The sequence below is a fragment of the Myotis lucifugus genome, unplaced genomic scaffold, assembly GCF_000147115.1.
Source record: "Myotis lucifugus unplaced genomic scaffold, Myoluc2.0 scaffold_233, whole genome shotgun sequence".
NCBI lineage: Eukaryota > Metazoa > Chordata > Mammalia > Chiroptera > Vespertilionidae > Myotis > Myotis lucifugus.
In genome coordinates, this window is record NW_005871281.1 from 325,053 (window position 1) to 347,654 (window position 22,602).

Sequence of the window (22,602 nt, forward strand, 5' to 3'; positions counted from 1 at the left end):
TAGTCCGGGAGCCCATGGAGAGCGGCCTAAGCCATCAGTCAGACATCCTTAGTGCTGTCACGGAAGCAGGAGAGGCTTCTGCCACCGCCGCTGTGCTCGCCAGCTGTGAGCCTGGCTCAGGGCTTCTGGCTGAGCGGTGCTCCCCCTGTGGGAGCGCACTGACCACCAGCAGTTGAGCATCTGCCCTCTGGTGGTCAGTGTGTGTCATAGTGACCAGTTGTTTCACCATTCGGTCAATTTGCATATTAGCCTTTTATTATGTAGGATGCAGATGCAGAGCTTCAGCACTATATGGGAGTTGAGTTGCCTCACACAGTCATCAGGACTTGGTGTCATCCATCTTTTTATTTTAGCTAGTCCTGTTCTTGTTGGAGCTATCTAGAAAGTCTAGAACTGAAGGAAAGTTTTATTTATTTATTAATTCAGCACATATTTAGTGATTTGGGGAGGTGAAGGGGTTGTAAGAATTGGAGGGTAAGGTTGGAGGGTAAATCACATAAATCTTAAAATGTCCCAAAATGATGGCAGGAGTTGAGTTAAAAATGGAAACTGTTAGTTAATGTGATTCTAAAGTCCCCAGTAAATGGTAAAAACTCAATGAAACTATATTCAAATTGAGAAGTGATGTAGTCATGGATCAGTTATTAGCTTCACTGAACTTTGATTTTTCCGTCTGTAAAAATGTATTCCTATTTTTTTATGGTCATTGTATTAACATGGGTATATTGCTTATGTACTATACCTAATGTATAGCATATACTCAAGAGAAAAAAAAAACAGTTTTCCTTCTTTCAATAATTCGTTGAGAAACCCTAAGTGGCTAATATTAAAAATATATCAGATTTAATGAATATGGAAATTCTGAGCTGTAGCATCAGGCTGTAGCTCATGAAAGAAACTTGCAATGATCATGTGTGGTCCTGTGCCAACCAGAGGCCCATTCTGAGACACAGACTGTTCTCTCTGATCTTACAGAAAAGGCAGCATTGGTGAGTGACAGGCCAGCATATGCAGGGGTCTAAGGAAATTTCTTCATTTGCCCTGGCAGACAAATGCTTGAGCATTTGCACATTGCCATGGTCGGAAGAAAACTAGTGATAGATTGCTACAGCAACTCCAATTGCCTGGCTGAGCTGCCAAAGTCCATGCCTCCCAGGGATCCAGAAGGAGAAAGCATGTGCCTCAGCATCTGGGGAGCCACGTTCCTAATGCGAGCTCCGGTCTCAAGGAAATCGATTAAGTTCAAAATTATGCAGACAGCATTTTATAAGGCCCATTGAATTTAGACAGGAGAGACAAATGAGCAGGGAGCCAGCCTTGAGAAACTGTGCCTGGTCCAGGCCAGCTCTTGGATGCAGTGGAGAGTTTGCTAATATAAAGAATAAATAAAGGGTGTGCAAGGGGAGACAGGAAATTTGAGAATCAGGAATTTCACTGCAAGTCAGATGTAGGAGCCACAGATTTTGTTGGATCGCAAGCAATATTTGTTTGCATTTTTTAATGCAGCAGACAGTATCATAAAGAATTCACATTCCTGAAAGTCACATCTTCTATCTCAGTAAGTCATCCCTACCATATAAACTGATTAATTGGCCACAGAACACATTTATGACAAGTGGGCTAATTAGGAATCTGTCAGCTCTTGCCACAAAGTTAATACTTTAAGTCATGTGCCTGGATGGGGTTCTGCTTTACCAAATCAGGGAGACTGGCTGGCCATGGACGCTACAGGAGCACTTAGCCCCCAACCGTATGATTCATAAAACTAATTCCAGAAACTAAAAATTTTATTTATGGCAATATTAGCATCTAGTGTTGTAAGAGCTATGTTGCCTAATAGATTTTTGGGTCCAGAGGAAGGAATAAGAAAAAGTAGAAAAATTGAACTTTTTATAACTAATCTTTTTTATCTTAAATTTTTTGTAGAAATATTTTTGATGCTTTGCAAGGTAGAGGCAGCAAAATAAGAATCTAAAACAACCTCATCCCATATCTAGCAAATAAAGGCTTTGTGATTCAGAAATTTTTGGAAGAGCTTATTTCATGTGTTATTATAGCCAGAAAAATAAACACACTAGCAAGCTTAATAGAAAACCCAAATTTTGGAGATTTAAGGGGAGATGAAGAAAAGAAAATGGAAAGAATAGTTAGTTGATAAGGATTCACAGTATGATAATAATTTAGGAGGAGGTCTGAGTTGAAAGGGGAGAAAAAGAAGCCCAGATAGAAAAATAAGGTCAGAGAACAAAGAATCCACTGATTCACTTGGTTCGTTAAGATTTCATTCTTCTTTACATGTTCTATCAATATTTCCTAATCCAAACTATACACAGCCTTTCCTTTTGGCTGGTGAGACAGGAAACAAGTAAACGGAGACAGGGAGAGAGGAGAACAACATGGCGCAGTGACTGCCAGAGAGAGGACTGGAAAATCAGCTGGCTGAGGGGACAAATACATACAGTGGGCTCCCCTTACCCGCGTCTTGATATCTCAGGTGTCAGTTAACCACTGTCAGCCAAGGCCCCGAAATATTAAATGGTAAATTCTAGAAATAAGCAATTCATACATTTAAAATTGCACACTATTCTGAGTAGCGTGATGAAATCTTGCCATACCCCACCCAGGAGCTGAGCCATCCCTTTGTCCAACGTCCCCATGCTGTATACGCTACCTGCCCATTGTCACGTCAGAAGCAGTTTTGATGATCAGGCCATCTGTCAGGGTCCTGCAGTGCTTGTGTGTAAGTAACCATTATTTTACTTCCTAATGACCCCAAAGCATAAGAGTAGTGATGCTGGTAATTCAAATTCACCAAAGAGAAGCTGTAAAGTGCAAAAAGGCAGAAGTTCTCACCTTAATAAGGCATTTTATCATCTTACATCATCATCAGAAGAAAAAGGTAAGTACGGTACAATAAGATATTTTGAGAGTAAGAGGAGCCATATTCATATTATACCTTTATTATAGTATATTGCTATAATTGTTCTATTTTATTATTAGTTATTGTTAATTTCTTACTGTGCCTAATTTATAAATTAAATTTTATCATAGGTATGTATTTATAGAAAGAACATAGTATATATAAGGTTCGGTACTATCTGTGATTTCAGTCATCCACTCGGGATCTTGGAATGTATCCCTGTGGATTAGGGGGAGACTATTATAACTTTCAGGGCCATGGGCCAGTAGTTGGTAAAATATATTAGTGATACAAATTCCATTCACCCTTAAACAATGTAGTTATTGGGGGCACCAAACCTCCCTCCTCACTCATTATCCAAAATCCACATGTAACGTTTGACTCTGCAGTTAGCCCTTTGCATCTGCAGAATCAACCAACTAAGATCAAAAACAGTATTTTCCATTGGCACTTGGGAATTCATAGTTGGCAATGCAAGCATACTATTTTCAGTCCTCAGCTGAATCTGCTGATGTGAACCTTGTGGATGGGAAACCTCAGGATAGGGAAAATCGACGTATTTGTTGGAAAATATCTACCTGTAAGTGGACTGGCGCAGTTCAAACTTGTGTTGTTCAAACATCAATTCTCCTTCTATCAAATTTAATTATTTAGTGAAATCTCAACTTATTTTTGCTCAAGACACACCAGATTGTGCTAAAGGTATTCTGTTGAAAAGAGCAAAACAAATTTAAAATATTGTAAAAAGCTATAAGATGTCACAATTCCCATGGAATAAATAGCAGTGCTAATTAGGTAGTGATGGGAATTTCATCAGTGACCAAGGAACCAGTGTGTTGAAGCTTTATACTACACTGTTGCTAAAATGATACTTTGAGGAAGATTCAATTTTACACTGGAGGTTATAAGTTATTACTGAATAAACTCATCTCTTTATGTGTAGTGGATGATAGTAACCAGAAGAAAATCATGCAGAGTCATTATATATATATATATATATATATATATATATATATATATATATATATATATAAAACCTTTTATAAATTTTTTGAACCATGTTTTCCCTAGGAATCTTTCCAAGTGTTAATATTTCTCAAGTCCCATTTTCATTGCTTTTGTCAGTATTCTATTTAAACCAGCGGTTCTCAACCTGTGGGTCGCGACCCCTGAAAATACATCCTGCATATCAGATATTTACATTACGACTCATAACAGTAGCAAAATTACAGTTATGAAGTAGCAACGAAAATAATTTTATGGTTGGGGGTCACCACAACATGAGGAACTGTATTAAAGGGTCGTGGCTTTAGGAAGGTTGAGAAAAGCTTTTAGTTCTGACGTTGGCCTCCAGAAAGCATGAATGGAGTGACCCTAGCTTCAGCGCTCACTGACCACTTAGATGCTGTCACCTTTTCCCACTCAAGTAGAGATCTGGAGGCTAGATAGACAAGCATTTCCGTCCATTCAAGTTTGCCATGTAAATGGGTATTGTGTTTTGTATGTTGGAGTTAATTCTGATTGAAATTACTTTACTTTGACAGTTTAATTTAGAAAAATAGCCAAACAAGTAAATGTTATTTATAATTCTCTTTATATCATGCAGAATGTGAAAGTCTGAATAACCCAGAATAAATTGCTCCTAAGTTGAAACTCTGCTTTCTTAGGAATCTATATGTATCAAGTTGCAGCACATTCGTTACCTTACACTCCTCTCTTGGTCCTTTAATTCGAAATCCTGGGACTCGTGGAGCCAAATGTATGTAAGAAGAGTTGTTAAAAGGAAATAAAGAGCTTATTTTTGTTCTGACTTGACCAACTGACCCCACTTTTATGTAGGTTTTTCTCAGTGTAACAGCCCTGTGACACTGAATATATATTGAGATGGGGCATTGTGTTTGCCTCCTTTTAGGAAAGCTGTCCATGATGTTATTTTTCAAAGAAAAAGGAATATGATAGGTGGTTCAAATTGTTACTTTTGACCAATTATCAATAAGTGTCCAGTTAACAATGATGAAAACAAATGTTTATTGAGCACCTAATGTGTGTCAAGGGCTACCCTAGATTCTGGGCATACACTAGTGAAATAAAGTAGAAATGACACCTCCCTTTGTAGCACATAGAATGGATTTAGTATAAATGAACTCCAGGTTCTGGTATATTGCCCTGTATTACTTTTGGTTTACAGTGTGTTGTTCATCTCTGTGTTGTATTTTAGCATGGAAAATATAAATGAGACATTTAAATGAGACATTTAGAAGACACACATTGTCATATTTTATCTATTGCCATTTTTACCCAGAACTTTTCTTTTCTTCTTAAATCCTGTCATTTTTTTTCAAACAAGTGGACAAGAGAACAATTGTATTTTTTTTAATCCTCATCTGAGAATTTTTTTCTATTGATTGGTTCTTTTTTTGAGAGAGAGACATACATGTGAGAGAGAAACATTGATTGGTGATTGGTTGCCCGTACCCTCCCTGACAGGGGATTGAACCTGAAACCTACGTATGTACCTTAAAGGGGAATGGAACCTACCGTTTTTTGGTGCACAGGATGATGCTCCTACAGTTTTTTGGTGCACAGGATGATGCTCCAACCAACTGAGCCACCCGGCCAGGACTCCTGTCATTTTTATTCCATGCAGTTTTCCTCTCATACTGAAAAAAAAAGACTGTAGTGTTTTTGGTGCTTCTCCATTTTTGATCTCCTAAACAGAATTTGATAATACTTTAGCATTTGAGATTTTTTTTGACAGTTATACTAAGAAGATAGTAACAATAACAAACACATAAAAGTGATAAAATTTTTAAAATTCTTATAATCTCTAACAGTTTTATAGTTCTGTATTCAGATGTAATTGAAACCACTTTGAACGCTTGCTCTTAGATTTTAATTTTGAGCATGGAAGTTACCTATAATTGGTCAACACGTGACCTCCACCAGCTGTCAGATATATTTGGGATCCAAAATCCTCATTTAAGTAAGCCATATTAGTCAGCCTAAGCTGCCATAACAAAATAGACTAAGTAGCTTAAACACCAGGTTTTTTTTTCTTTTTTGTTTCTTCTAATAGTTCTGGAGACTGGGCAGTACAAGACTAAGATGCCAGCTGATTGGTTCCCCTAGTAAGGTCCCTCTCCCTGGCTTACAGTAGCTGACATCTCACTGTGCCCTCTCTTGGTGGATGGAGAGAGAGATAGCTAGACAGAAATCCCAGCATGGAAGTTTCACTCCGATGAACTAATCTAAACCTAATTATCTCCCAAGAACTCATCTCTAAAACACATGAATTTGGAAGGGACACAATTCAGTTCATCACACAAGCTATGCTGAGTTTTGAGACCAATTGTGCAGACACAACATTTGATTGAGTTTTGATTTTTATTTAATATGTAGAAAAGTTTATAAAATGTTAAAATTGATACATATATCTTGAAAGGTTTTAATTTGTTTTTGAGAGCTTAAAGTGTTATTGACTTTTTCAAAAATGCTTCCTTTGTAGATTATACGTTAGCATATTTTGGGATAAGATTTGTTCAAGAAACCTTTTTTTTCCTCCCTTGGTGGCTCCTTTTTCTATGTCACTAAATCATTGTCTTTGTATCCCTGCTGATTAGAAAGTGTTTGGAAGTGAGCAAGATGGAACTTGATAAAGCATATAAATAGAAAATTCTCACAGTAGGACCTGCTAACTTGATTGCTTCATCACCATGGTAACACTCATCAGTTAGTGAAGCCAGGTAATGAGATGGCTTAGTTCAATTAGAGTTTAGAATATTCTTCAACCACTGCATATGAAATTCACAAAGTATTTGTCTAAAAATAGGTCATGCTCTTCTATGACTCATAAGATATTCTGTGTTCAATAGAGTGCACACACAAAGGTAAGTGAGCAAATCCATCCCTAGCTCCTCCATTTATTTTGTCCTTGAACAATGCAGAATGCTTAAATATATCTTTGAAAAAAACAACGTTTATAGATATTTAATGTCACAGGCATAACCCCCTTTCATCTCCTTTCATAACCTCAGGGACACTAACCTGTTCTCTAAGTCTATAATATTCTCATTTAGAGAACATTACGTAAATGAAATTTATTTTATGTAATTTGGGGGGATTTTTTTCCTACTGAACATACTTCCCTGGAAATTTACATAGGTTGTTGTAATCACCTGTATCAATATTATGTTGTTCTCCTTTTTCCGTGAGTAGTAGCTATGTATGAATACTCCACAGTTTATTTTACCAGTCACCTGTTGAAGAACATCTGGGTTGTTTCCATGTGGGGCTATTATGAATAAATCTGCTCTAAATATTAATGTAGAGGTTACTGTGTAAACATAAGCTTTCACCTGCCTGGGATAAATGTTCAGGAGTTCAATTGTTGGGCTATATGTTAGTTGTATGTTTAGTTTTTAATAAAGTAAAAGCTTAAAATAAAGCATTTTTACAGTGGCTTTACTATTTTACTTTCTCAGCAGCAATATGTGAGTAATCTGGTTTCTCAACATCCTCACCAGCATTTGGTGGTATCACTATTTTTTATTTTACCCATTTTGATAGGTGTGTAGTGATAATACCTTGTGGTTTTTTTTAATTCTCTGAATGGCTAACGGTGATGAATATCTTTTCATGTGCTTATTTGCCACATTTCTTCTTTGGTGATATATCTATTCATGTATTTTGCTCATTTTCTCATTGTACTTATTTTTTATTTTTTTGAGATCTCTTTACATGTAACAGATATTAGATATTAGACTTTCTTGTATATGTAATTTATAAACATTTCCTTCCAATCTGTAGTATTTCTTTTCTTCCCAAGGCCCAGTTTATTAATCATCAGGTAAATTTTTTCCTTTTATGGATCATGCTTTTGTTATCAAAACTATGAATATTTGGCCTATATCTTAAGGATTTTCTGCTACTTATTTGCCTAAAGTTTAATAGTTTGCATTTTCCATTTAAATCTGTGATATATTTTGATTTAAATTTTCTGTAAGATGTAAGACAAGATTACTTGCATGTTTATTTTGCCTATGGATACCAAATTGATCAAGTATTATTTATTGAAAATATATCTTTCTTCTATTGAATTTCTTTTATGCCTTTATAAAAAATCAGTTGGAAATATTTGTATGGGTCTATTTTGGGGTTCTTTATTCAATTGCATTTATCTGTGTTTTGATTATTTTGCCAGTATCACAATATCTTGACTGCTGTTGCTATATAGTAAATCTGAGAATCAGAGACACTGATTTCTCCCACATGATTCTTTCTTCAATTTTTATTTTAAATCGAGACATATTTGACATATGACATTGTGTAAGTTAAAGGCAAACAACATATTGATTTGATACATTTATATATTGCAATATGGTTACCACTGTAGCAGTAGCTAACACCTCTAAGACTTCATAAATTGTAATGTCTGTTTTGTGATGAGAACATTTAAGATCTAGTCTCTTAGCAACTTTGAAGTATATAATACAGTGTTTGACTATAATCACTATGCTGTGTATTAAATCTCCAGAACTTACTTATAGTCTAGTTAAAGTTTGTGTCTTGTAACACCTCCCCAGTTCACCCATCCCTCTGCCCCTGGTAACCATCATTCTACTCTCTGTTTCTAAGAGTTCAGCTTTTTTTAGATTCCACATATTAGCAATATCAGACAGTGTTTGCATTTCTCTGACTATTTCACTTATACTACCCTCAAGGTCTATCTATGCTATCAGAAAGGGCAGAATTCCCTTCTTTTTCACGGCCGAATAATATTTCATTCTATATCTCAGCTTGTTCATTAAATTCCACATGTACTTGTCTTTCTTTGACTGGATTATTTCACTCATCATAATATTCTCCAGGTCCATCTATGCTGTTTCAAAGAGTAAAATTTTCTTCCTTTTTATGGCAGAGTAGTATTCCATTGTGTAAATGTACCACGGACTTTTCAACACTTATCTACTGATGGGCACTTGGACTGCTTCTAAATCTTGGTATTGTAAATAATGCTGCAGTGAACATAGGGGTGCATATACTCTTTCAAATTAGCGTTTCAGGTTTCTTCAGATAAATTCCCAGAAGTGGAATTGCTGGGCCATAAGGCAGTTCTACTTTTCATTTTCGAGGTAACTTCATACTGCTTTCCACAGTGGCTGCACCATCTGCGTTCCAACCAACAGTGCACCAGGGTTCCCTTTTCTCCACATCCTCACCAACACCTGTCGTTTGTTGATTTGTTGATGATAAGATTCCCTATGTGCCCTCTGTCAACAACCAAGCAGGGAGCCCTTATTAAAGCTGGTGGGTTGGGAATGCTGGGTTCCCACAAGTCCTTCAGTGATTCCTCCCTGTGTGGTGGTACCTTGTTGCTGGTCCTCCACGGGCCTCCTCTGGCAGCATCCCAGGAGAGAAATTCAGGGGTGCCTTATGACTGTGGGGGGTGGTGGAAGTTCAGGCTCCCCACAAGGCCTTCACTGACATCTCGTTAGGGAGTGGGAGCTTGTTACTCTCCTTGCTACCAGGACCCTCCCTTCTCCCTTTGATTTATATGACTTTGGTTGAGGAGCAGGACAGTGGCCCTCACTGCAGTCTCAAGGGACTGGAAGTCTAGGCTCCTCACTTGGCCTTGCTGGCGCGGAAGAGGCAGGACCACAGTGGTTTCTGTGGTAGAGGCTGGAGAAGAACCATTATGGCCGCAACCTTGTCTGGCTGTGCTGCATTTGTCAGGGTCCTTTGGGTGGAAAAACAGGCTTTTTGTTCGTTTTGTTTGGGGTCTTCACCTGTTGATATATTCTAGTTACTAGTTTCTTCACGCTTCAAGTCTGAGATTCATAGATAAAAGGAAAACCCAGACAGTCACCACTATATTTTTCCTCAGGTTCCTAGCCCCGGGCTAGTCTGCCTCTCTCAGTCTTCTTCATATGTGTTTTAATTGTATTTAGTGGAGGGAATAGGGAAAAGGTGCCTATTCCATCTTCCCAGAAGGGGAACCTCCCTGTTTACTTTTCATTCATAACTTAATGCAGGTTTTAATTTAATGTTATTCCCGTCTCATCTTCTTCCTATGGAGGCCCATTACCTCAGAAGTCACAGGGCTGTCACTACATACAATTACATTGGGTTTGGTAACAAACATTGGCCTCTGGTAGTTACTCGGAAAGCCTGGCAATTTCAAGCCAGCAGGTGACTTTGGAGATCTTTCCCCATGAGTTCAGAGAGGTAAGCACAGCTGATAGTGGCAGGCTCCTGAAGCGAAACTGGGCTGAGTTGGATTTCATTTTGAGGAAGTGGCATGGGCTACTTGATCTTACATGTGATATTTTCAACCTGGACCCATCAGACTACAAACATTGCATGTGCAGACGTGTGCTCTAAAGGAAGGTCCCAGCCTTTCCCTCTGATGTTCACATGCCTTGTGCGGCTCCTGTCACAGTTACTGCTATATAGCTTTAAAACCTTATATTACACTAGTAGCCCTGTGCACAAATCCGTGTGCCAGTAGGTCACTGCCGCCCTCCTGTAGCTCCCCCAACCCCCATCCCCTCTACCCCCCCTCATAGCTTGCTGCCCTGCCCCCTCCTGTAGCTCTCCACAACCTGCTTGTACCTCGCTGGCCCACCCTCCTGCTGATCCGTAATCTGGTCGTGACTCCCTTGGTCATTACCCTTCAGGGCATAATGTCTAATTAGCATATTCCTCTCTTATTATATAGGATTATATCACCTGAGTTTCCCCTGTTAGATGAGTTGTTAAGTATTATCTCATAACCAAACCCATGCTTTACAAATAAATATTCTAATCTTAGTAAATGGGCTCATTATTTTTTTTTCACCATAGCTTTTTTTTGGTTTGTTTTCAGCTGATTTTTTACCTTTTGAATACTTAGTGTATATTTTAATGAAAATTTTAGTTATATTTTATTCATCTATGCATTTTATGAATTGACACTTTAATGAAAAGAAAAATATTAAAAACAAATGGCAACATGCCAATCAAACATAAATATGAGACTCACTAGCTGTTGATGTAAAGCCCTCTGTATGAAGCATTAAAAATAGTTTCTTATGGGAAGGGGCTGAGGGGATGGGTGAAAAAGGTGAAGGGATTAAGAAATACAAATTGTTAGTTACAGAATAGTCATGGGGATGTAAAATACAGCATAAGAAATATAGTCAATAATATTATAATAACTATATATAGTGTCAGATGGGTGCAAGATTTACTGGGATAATCACTTAGTAAGTTATGTAATGTTTAATCACTGGGGTGTACACCTGAAACTAATATAATAATGTATGTGAACTGTAATTGAAAAGTTAAAAAAGTTAAGTGTATATGTTAAATATATATACATATATGTGTATATATATAAATATATATATTTGAACTTGATTGTATTAAATAAAACTTCTGGGCTGGAAATTAAAAAAAAAATTAAAAATAGCTTAAAGACACCCAAACTGTGCCACCAATGAACACTGAATTAATCAACTGTTAGCAACATGCAAATCTGCTGATGATTTCTTGTTTGTCTAGATCCCAAAGAAAGCTCATCACTCTAGAGCTATATTCATTTATAAATAAAACCCATAGGGTTGGTTTTCTAAAAGATGAGTCATTGTGCCCTGGCCGGTTTACTCAGTGGTTAGAACATTGGCCCACAGACCAAAGGGTTGCAAGTTAGATTCCTGGTCAAGGTCAGGTACCTCAGTTGCAGGTTTTCCAGCCCTGGTAAGGTGTGGGCGGAAGGCAACCAATCAATGTGTCTCTCTCACATCGGTATTTCTCTCTCTCCCCCCCCCACCGCCCTCCTTTCCACTCTCTCTAAAAATCAATGGAAAAGGTATCCTCTGGTGAGGATTAAAAAAAAAAAAAGACAGGTCACTACCCTGAATAGATCTGAAATATTATAATTATGATGCCCATTAGGTTTTTATCTAAGTATGTGTCAAATTTAGTATATACTAATTACATGAACTGTAGTAGAAAAATAAGAAACAGAACTTTTAGAAGAAAAAATATCCATGCAATATTAATTTGAATTTTTAAAATATATGTCTATTTTAATATTGATAATAAAATGTTGCCTTAAGGATTTGAAAATTACATTTTAAATTAATAAGAAATATGAAAAAATGCCAATAACATGTTATACCTCTTCAAATTTTCTAGATCTAGGAAAGTAATTTTATTTAAAATATAAGTACACCAAAAAAAAAAAAGAATTGTGTACAAATTGAAATGCCTATGTACTTATCTTCATAATTAAATCTCAATTATGAAAGAAAAAATTAACACTGAATTTGTAAATTTATATTAGATAGTGAACATTTTTTAAAAGAATAGCCCAAAATCAAGACTTCTATCAAAACATTTATTTTCTTTTATTCTTAACAGAAGAGGTCTACCAAAGTTTGGTTGAAAAAAAAGAAACATTTTAAATCTTCTCGATGTACTAGGAAGTGGAAGTTACAAAAATACTGAGATTGCAGCCCTATGTATAAAGGCATGACTACCACTGAACAATTGCTTTTATTTTTAAAAAATGAGGGTAAAAACCAAACCAGCCAGGTTAATGTGGCTCAGTGGTTGAGCACTGATTTATGAACCAGAAAGTCATGGTTTGATTCCTGGTCAGGGCACATGCCTGGGTTGCATGCTCCATCGCCTGTAGTGGGTGTGCAGGAGGCAGCTGATCAATAATTCTCTCTCATCACTGATGTTTTTATCTCTCCCTTTCCCTTATTCTTGGAAATCAATAAAAATATTTTTTAAAAATAAAATAAACTTCCTCTTTCTTCTATAAAATAGATTAAAAAAATATACCAAACAAAAATCAAAGGAAAACTTAAACAAAAAATAAGAATTACAATTTATGTATAGATATCATTTCACTAGAAAGAAAATGTCACTCTTCTTTGAGACAGTTTTTTCTTATGACTTTTATTCTGTTCATAATGCTCCTATTGAAAGTCTAGCTTTCATGAAAGCCCAAATCTGTGTAGGTCAAGTTATCTGTTATATACAACTAGTGGCCCGGTGCATGAAATTCATGCATGGGGGAGGGGGGGAGGGGTATCCCTCAGCCTGGCCTGCACCCTCTCCAATCTGGGACATCCCTCTCGCAATCTGGGTCCTCTGGCTCCTAACTGCTCACCTGCCTGCCTGCTTGATTGCCCCTAACCACTCTGCCTGCCAGCCTGCTTGCCCCCAACTGTCCCACCCACCGCCGGCCTGCTCACTGCCAACTGCCCTCACCTCCTGGCCTGATCGCTTGTAACTGCCTCTGCCTCTGCCCCACCACCATGGCTTTGTCCAGAGGATGTCCTGAAGGTCTCCCGGTCTAATTAGCATATTACCCTTTTATTAGTATAGATAACTCATTCAACACCATTATCCAGGAACCCAGAGGTCACAAACTTAAATTCATCAGAGTTCCAACACGGTTTCAACAATCACATATTTCAAATGTTTTGCACACATTCACACATATATATTTATGTATTTTTTCTAAAACTTAGGTAATTTTTATAATTATTTTTCTTTTCTGTAATATGATGTCAATTCTGACCAATGACGCAGTTTGCCAGGGTGCAAACTAAGTCATTATGATGTTCTTTATAAAAATATTGTCATGGTCTAGTCCTAAACCTTTCCTACTTTCTCCTCTGAGCTGCCACTACTAATTCTGATTAATTGTTATAGGTTAGGAATAAGTTAGATAACTAATTTCATGAGACACTGTAAAATGTATATCTGACCATCATAAGCTTTGATGATTCATTTACTAGTATAAATAAAGTACGTACTTAAAAATTAAATTCCCTCCATTATAAAATACTAACTGACAGCAATTTCAATTTTAGGTCTTTTTATATACATCTTTGTTTGAATGTAGATGGTGATAATAGTATAGAAATCATTTTAAATCCTATATTTCTTAATGAATACAATCCTATATAATTCATTATGTTGCTATATGATATTCACATATTTTTTTAATTCTGAAAAATTCCAAGAATGCCAGAAAACTTAGTGATAAAATAACAACAAACATGTCAAGATATAGAATTAACACACATTAAGATTTTAAATAATATTTGCTTCAGATAAATATGAAATAACCATTGAAGATAAAATAAAAATTACCCCATTTTAAACTCTAGTTTTTGGAAATATAATACAGAAAAGTGCATAAATATAAGTACAAAGTTTAACAATCCTACATAATAAAATCCTAATATGCCAGAAGCTGGCTGACGGATGACAAGTGCAGCGGCGGGGGAGGAGAGGGACCTCTTCCGCCTCCCGGGCAGTGCTAAGGACCCCTCAGGGGATGTCCACCTTCCGGATCCAGGACTGTGAGAGGGTGCAGGCTGGTCTGAGGGACCCCCCCACAAGTGCACGAATGTCATGCACTGGGCCTCTAGTTTATTATATAGTGGACATATTTCTTTCTTTTTTTTTTAAAATATATTTTATTGATTTCTTACAGAGAGGAAGGGAGAGGGATAGAGAGCTAGAAACATCGATGAGAGAGAAACATCGATCAGCTGCCTCCTGCACATCTCTCACTGGGGATGTGTCCGCAACCCAGGTACATGCCCTTGACTGGAATCGAACCTGGGACCTTTCAGTCCACAGGCCCACGCTCTATCCACTGAGCCAAACCGGTTTCGGCGACATATTTCTTATAGAGTCTTAAAAACTGGATATTTTTATTTTGATAAAATATAATTTATCAGTATTTTTCTTTTATGTTTTATACTTTTTGTGATGTGTGGAATCTTTCGTCTACACCAAAGTAGCTAAAAGCTTCCTCCTATGTTTTTTTTTTCTTTAAGTTTAAGAGATGCATCTCTTACATTTTGACTTTGAACTATTTAGTATTAAATTTTGAGAATTGAGTGATTTTTTTCCATATTAATATTTAGCTGTTGCTGCATTATTTGTTGAAAAGTCTTTTACATTAAATTACCTTGGTACCTTTTCCAAAAATCAAGCAGTTATACATGTGAGTTTATTTCTGGACTATTTATTTTGTAACAAACTATTTTTCTTATGCCAATACCACATTATCTCAATTTCTTTAAAATTAGTTGACTCATTTTACAGATTAGCATGTGGTCTGACTTGGGAATGTTCCACATGCAATTGAAAGCAACCTGTATTTCACTCTTGTTGGGCTGGCCTTGTAAATATCAATAAGATACTCTAGAGTCTTCTATACATCTATTGATTTTCTGACTACTTCTATTAATTACTGAGAGAGAAGTGTAACAAACTTTAATTATAACTGTAGATTTGTCTATTTCTTCTTTCATTTCTATCAGATTTCTCTCTCATGTATTTTAAAGTTCTATTTTTTATCTTTAAAATGGGCATTTGGGCCTGGCTGACTTGGCTCAGTTGACCTATGAATCAGGAGGTTATGGTTCCATTCCTGGTCAGGGCACATGCCCAGGCTGGATCCACAGTGTGGGATGTGCACGAGGCAGGTGATCAAATATTCCCTGTCATCATTGCTGTTTCTAGCTCTCTCTCCCTCTCCCTTCTTCTCTGAAATCAATAAAAATATATTTAAAAAATCAAATCAAATGGGCATTTGGTAACTTTTATTACTTCTAGACTCTTTTGTCATTATGAAATTACACTCTTTATCTCTGGTGATAATTATTGTTCTGCAGGCTGCTATGTCTGCAGGCTGCTAGCTCTAACATTCATATGATTAGTATTTGCATGTTATTTATTTTTTCATCCATTTACTTTTAGCCTATCTAAGCCTTTATATTTATAGCCAATTTCAAATATATAGCATATGGTTGATTTTTCTTCTTTAGTTAGTCTGGCAATATCTGCCATTTAATTGGATAATTTTTACCATTCATAATAAACATAAAATCAACATATTTGAGTTTAAATCTATTACCTTACCACATTATTTCTTTTTTGTTGTTGTTATTCTTTCTGATGTCTTTTTTATTCTCTCTAGGGTTCCATTTTATCACCACTGTTGATTTATTAGGTGGTATCTCAACAATTGTGTAATGTTAGAATATATATGTAATTTAGCACAGTTTTTTTTTCAGGTAACATTATAAATTCACAAATAATATGAGAACCTCTCAATAATATACTTTCTTTTGCTTTCCTTCTGTTCTTGTGTTGCTGTTATCATTCATTTTTCTTTCAAGTTTTAATCCACACAATATGTTAGTACTTTTTCTGTACTTTCTAAACTAATAAAGTACCTTCTAAAGAAATTTGAACATATCCTATATATTTACTCACTATTTACCATTTCTGGTTCTTTGCTTTGGGAAGGATACATCTATTTCCACCTAATATAATGTTCTCTCTTCCTGATAAATATTCTTTTAACATTTTGTGTAATGTAGATATGTTGATGTTGAATTCTTTCACTTTCTCTCATCTATAAAGGTATTTACATTACTTTACTTTTGAAAGATATTTTTAGTGGATATAATTTTTTCCCCTTTCAACACTTTAAACAGCATTCCATTAAACTCTGGCTTTCCTAATTCTGATGCAAAATCTGCTCAAGTTCTATCTTTGCTTCTCTATACATATATGCCTTTGCTCTCTTTTAAGATTTCCTCTCTATATTTAATGATCAGAAATGTGAGTATGATGCACCTTGATGTGTGCTCTGTGCGTGTGGATACACATGTGTGTAACTATAGTATTTGAGCTTCTTGGACTTGTTGCTTTTGAGTTTCTATCAAATATGGAAAGTTTTCAGCAATTTTTTCTTCAAATATTTTTTCTTTAAACCTTATTCCTCTTTTATTAGGGTTCCAATTATTTACATTAGGTTGCTTGCTATGTTCTGTGGATTCCTGAGGTTCTGATGAATTACTTTTTAATCCCTTTCCCCCTTTTCTGTCTTCATTTGAATTAATTTAGGTTGCTGTGTCTTCAAGAACACTTTCCTTTGCCTCCGATGTTATGTAACCTGCTATTCATCTATTTAAATTTTTTCAGAAATTACATTTTGTAAATCTCTGGATGATCTTTTATTTCTTTTTTAATGTTCTTTATTTTAAAATTATATTTATGTTTTCTTTTAAATCTTTGTACAACTTAAAGATATTTATGATAACATTTCTAATGTTCTTATCTGCAAATCTCATCTATTATTTCTTGGCTTTATTATTTTTTTTGTAAGCCATATTCTCATATATGTTGTAGAATATTATATCATCAGTACATTTATCATATTACTATATAGTATTATCATTCCCATAAAATAGACAAGTCATTAGACTTTTAAAAAAGTTTTCAGAACAAGTGTAATAGGTAAAAGGTTAGTGTTCAGAATGTATAAAGTATTTTTAGTACTTAATACCAAAGAAGACAAATCCAAGGAAAATTGGATAGATAAAATAATGGGTAAATTTACACATGGACAGAAAGAAATTCCAGTGGTAAAAAAACAAACAAAAAAACCCCAATAAAAACAAATAAACAGCTCAAGCTCAATCTCCCTAGTAACAAAGAACATGGAAAAACAATTTACCCTATCATAGATTTGAAAACATCAAATGTTTTGGTGAGAATGCCAGAGTGGCCTTAGTAGGCATAAGTGACAATTAAGTTATTTGGAAAGTGGCCTGATAACACCTCATTTTGAAGCCATATTTATATCCACCATAATAACAACAATGACAAGAGGTTCTCAGTGGCCTAAAGTTATAAAGACATGTTTTTCATTCATGTCACACTCTGATGAAAGTCAGAAAGTGGGGCGGGAGCTTTGCTCCATGTGCCATCACATGGATGAGAACATTTTCATCCCACAGTGTGCCATCCCGATTGCCTGAGTCAGCTACTTGAATTGGCTGGGTGATGAGAGGTGAAAGGAGAACATGGATGACTGCATGCGATGTTTTATGGACTTGCCAGGAAGGTCATCTCTCATCGCCACTAAGACTCCATTGTTCACAATTGAGTGACATGACTCCACCTATGGGAAGTGTCTAAAATGTGACCTAGTTTTGCACTGAGGAGGAAAATAAAATGAGTTCTCTGTGTCAAACAATTTCTAGAGATATTAAAATACATGTGCAGAAGAAAACCTATAAAACAATTATATTGCAGCATTGCTTATAGGAGGAAAACCACCACCACCAAAAACAAACTATAGGTTTAAAAATATACTAGATTTAAAAATTTATGATTTTTTTACCATTGGCTTATGTAGAATACATCAAACAAACAAACAAACAAACCAAAGAAATGAAGGAACAGAGCCAGGATAGAGGTCAAACTTGTGAGGTTAAAGATCTAGTGAAAGAAGTTTCTCCCATTACCTGGACCACGATGGGCAGCCCTGAGGCTCACATTTCTCCCTCTTTGCAGTTGCCATGAAACCTTAGAGTTTGTGGAGTCAGCATGCCCTTTCCAATTTCAATTTTGGGAAGAAAAATTTATAATTTTAAAAATAATTTTAGCTTTAGATATCACTTGGGTAAAAAAGACAAGAATATTTGGCGTTCTTAAGCAAACCGAACACTGATTTAAAATTTAATGTAGAAGTAAGGAAGAAAATTAATTAAATCCTTACAGACAAAGCCATGAACGATTCTCTCATTTCTGGATACTTGGTGATTATAATTGTTTTCTAAGCATGATAGAAAACATATAAATAAAAATATTATATTATCTTTAAATATATATTATAGTGAAATATATTTTATAATGTTATGCTTAATATATGCATACAGCATCTAAGAATACATATAATAAAATATTTCACTGCATTTGGAATATGTCTCTGTTAAACTGCTATGTAACATTAAGAATGTCCACACAGAAGATGTTTGCGTGCCAGCGTAGTTCTTGTCATGAATACTGAAACTTGTGCAAAGAATGCTTGATATCCTGTATTCTTATGGGGGAGAACTTGAATCTTATCCATGATTAAGAGTGTCTGGAGAGGGATAGACTTGAAGAGGATTGGAAAGAGGATTACTGTGAAAAAAAATACCTGAAAAAGTTGTGAAGACTGATCCCAGGGGATTTCAGGTAGGAAGGAGCCAATGTTCCAGGTATAGATCCTGTACTAGTTTCCTGTGGTTGCTGTAACAAAGTGCCACAAACTGGTAGCTTAAAACAACAAATTTATTCTCTCAGGGTTCTGCAGGGTGGTTCTTTATAAGAGTTCTGGGGGAGAACCTGCTCCATGCCTCCCTCCTCGCTTTGGTGATGGCTGGCAATCCTTGGTGGTCCTTGGCTTATAGATGCATCATTCCAGTGTCTGCCTCCAACTTCACATGGCATTGTCCTTGTGTGTTACAAAACCATCTTTCCCCTATGTCTCTTTCCTCTTCTAAAAGGATACCAGTCATTGGATTAAGGACCCAACATACTCCAGTGTGAACTCATCTTAATGAATTACATCTGCAATGATCCTATTGCCACATAAGGTCATGTCCTGAAATAGTAGGAGTTAAGATTCCAACATATCTTTTTGGGGGAGGATACATTTCAACCCATAATAAACTACCTTATCCAAAAGCTTATTTACTATTTATTTACTCCAGAGCAGACACTATAGGGTATCCCTAAAATGTATACACACTTTCAATAATTATAAAGGCAGTGCTTATTAAAATACATTTCATTTTCAAGATTGAGCTATCAGCTGTAAAAGTGTATATACATTTTGGGGACACCCTGTAGAGTATAAAAGGGAAATTTCTCTTACATGGTTCAGACCCCAAATTCTGCTGAAAGAAACCCTCTTCAACACCTGGTCACAAGAGCAGAGGCATATCCTGCTGATCTCCACTGGCAACAAGCACCCAAGTTGGTGATCTTGAGAAAGTGTCATTGGCAGGGCTATTTCTTTCTCTAGAAATGAGAGCAGGGAGGGTTTTTCATGGGAACAACTTGGATGGAAGAATGAAAGCAATACGTGGAGCAAAGGGGAATCTGGAAAGAATTATGAGAAGAGGGTCATGTCATACCTATGATTTACTGTCTTTAATGAAGAGCCTACTTCTTCCTGCTTTTCAAATGTTTCATTCTATGTCATCTTTTCTTAATCTACTCTGTAGCTCTGACGCTTGTCTTTTAATCTTACCTTTTTGCCTTTCCAGTTTTGCTTCCGCTTCCCCTAAAAGCACGCCCAAGGCCAAAAGCAAATCTTGGCAGAATACACATCTGGTAAATGGATACATGTTATACATGTCAAATGATGTGGGATATTTATTTTTTTTTGGTTAATCATTGTTGAAAGATAAAAAATAAAACTAAATATTTTCTCTCTGCTGAAACCGGTTTGGCTCAGTGGATAGAGCGTCCGCCTGCGGACTGAAAGGTCCCAGATTCGATTCCGGTCAAGGGCATGTATCTGGGTTGTGGGCACATCCCCAGTAGGAGATGTGCAGGAGTCAGCTGATGGATGTTTCTCTCTCATCGATGTTTCTAACTCTCTATCTCTCTCCCTTCCTCTCTGTAAAAAATCAATAAAATATATTTTCAAAAAAATAATAAATATTTTCTCTCTGTACCTGATAGGTGACTTGCCCTTCACCTATCATGTACAGATAGGTTCAGTTGGTTGGTGGCCAAATCGCATTTACATATGCGAGAAGGTCAGTTAGCCCATTACTGAACTTCCTTCTTCTTAATCTAAGCAGGTTTCAACCTGCATCAGATGCAGCTCTGTTGGACTGAGAAGAGATTTTTTTCTACCTCGTGTGCTTAGTTCCCTGGCTTTCTGGTTCCATTTTAAGCACATCAAAAGCTAAAATTAATAGTTTTGCAGCACTTGAAATTTATTCTGTCTATATTATTCTCCCCTGTTTTAATAATATGGACTCTATTTCCCAGCATTTGGCATCCCACTACCAGCTCCCACTGCTCTTTTGATTTCGTGGTCTCCACATAGATGTGTATAAAGTGGCCCTCACGGATGCTTGGGGAGAATAGCTCTCCCTCCGCCTCACAGAGGAACAGCCTTGCAGTAGAGTTACAGCCCCCAGAGTTTCTGTTCAGTGGATCTTTTTTTAAAAAAATTATATATATATATAATGATTGATTGATTTCAGAGAGGAAGGGAGAGGGAGAGAGAGATAGAAACATCAATGATGAGAGATAATCATTGATGGACTGCTTTCTGCACGCCCCACACTGGGAATGAAGCCTACAACCCAGGCATGTCCCCTGACCAGGAATCAAACCATGACCTCCTGATTCATAGATTAACTCTCAACCACTGAGTGACACTGGCCAGGCTATTCAGTAGATCTTAAATTTCTGAGCATGGGGGAAAGAGTGGAAAAAGAATGAAACATTTTATGTTTTTGCAGACCAGACTAGTTTTCTTTTCTATGGCTCTGCACATGCAGCCCACAGATGGAGCTCCATAGTATAATTCATTGCCCGGCAGTTGGTGAAAAAGCCTCTCACTGTCTAGCAATACCTGGATAAACATATGTAGTTCTGTCTTCACCATTGTATATGAAGTAGGAAAAGGCTGCATCAGGAATTATTAGCCAGATACATTTTTCTCTTAATCATTTTTTTCATGATTAGAAACGTTTTAATTCTTTGGAAATATAAAGTAGGTAAATAGTGTGTGTGTGTATGTGTTATAATTTATAATTTCCCTTGAGAAACTTTATCTTTCTACCAAGTGAACACTCTCTTTCTTAATATATATATATATATATATATATATATATATATGCAAGGGAAAATATAAATTCCATTATATATATATATATATATATATATATATGAACAAAAATTAAATATTCTATTATCTATAGTATATGCTATGTTATAGATAATAAATATTATATTATATTATATTATATTATATTATATTATATTATATTAATACTAGTGGCCCGGTGCACAAAATTCATGCACATTAAAAGGGGATTAATTAGAGGAAATATTTTAATATTGCTATTTGCCCTTTCTCTGTAATAGAAGTGTCAGAGATGAAAGAAAATTAGTAAAATGTATATGAAAATCTTCCTCCTGTCAGTGTCTGGGGTGCACCATGGGATCCACAGTCAAGTCCCCACCCACGTGCACCTCAAAATCACATGAGACCCAGACCCTGCCAGCCCCCCCTCATTGGGCTAGATCCAGACCTGGCTGGTCCCACCCTTGTCAAGCCCCATCAGGTGGGGGGCACAGCCTCAGGTCCCCTGGCCTGGGGCCAGGGCAGGGGGGTGCGACCTGAGGTCCGACAGTCTGGGCAGGGGTGGGGGGGCATGGCCTGAGGTCCCCTGGCCTGGTGCTGGGGTGGGGGGCATGGCATGAGGTCCCCCGGCCCAGCACCAGGGCAGGGGGCACACCTTGAGTTCCCCTGTCAAGTCCCTCTGGGTGGGGGGCACAGCCTCAGGTCCCCTGATCTGGCGCTGGGATGAAGGGCACAGCTTTAGGTCCCCTGGCCCGGTGCCAGGGTGGGGGGCACAGTGTCAGGTTCCCTGGCCCAGTGCCAGGGTGAGGGGGCACAGCCTGAGGTCCCCCGGCCCAGCACTGGGGCAGGGGGGTGCATCTTGAGGTTCCCTGTTAAGCTCCGCCAAGGTGGGGGCATGGCCTCAGGTCCCCTGGCCTGATGCCAGGGTGGGGGGCATGGCTCTGAGGTCCCCCGTCAAGCCCTGCTGAGCGGGGGGCATGGCCTGAGGTCC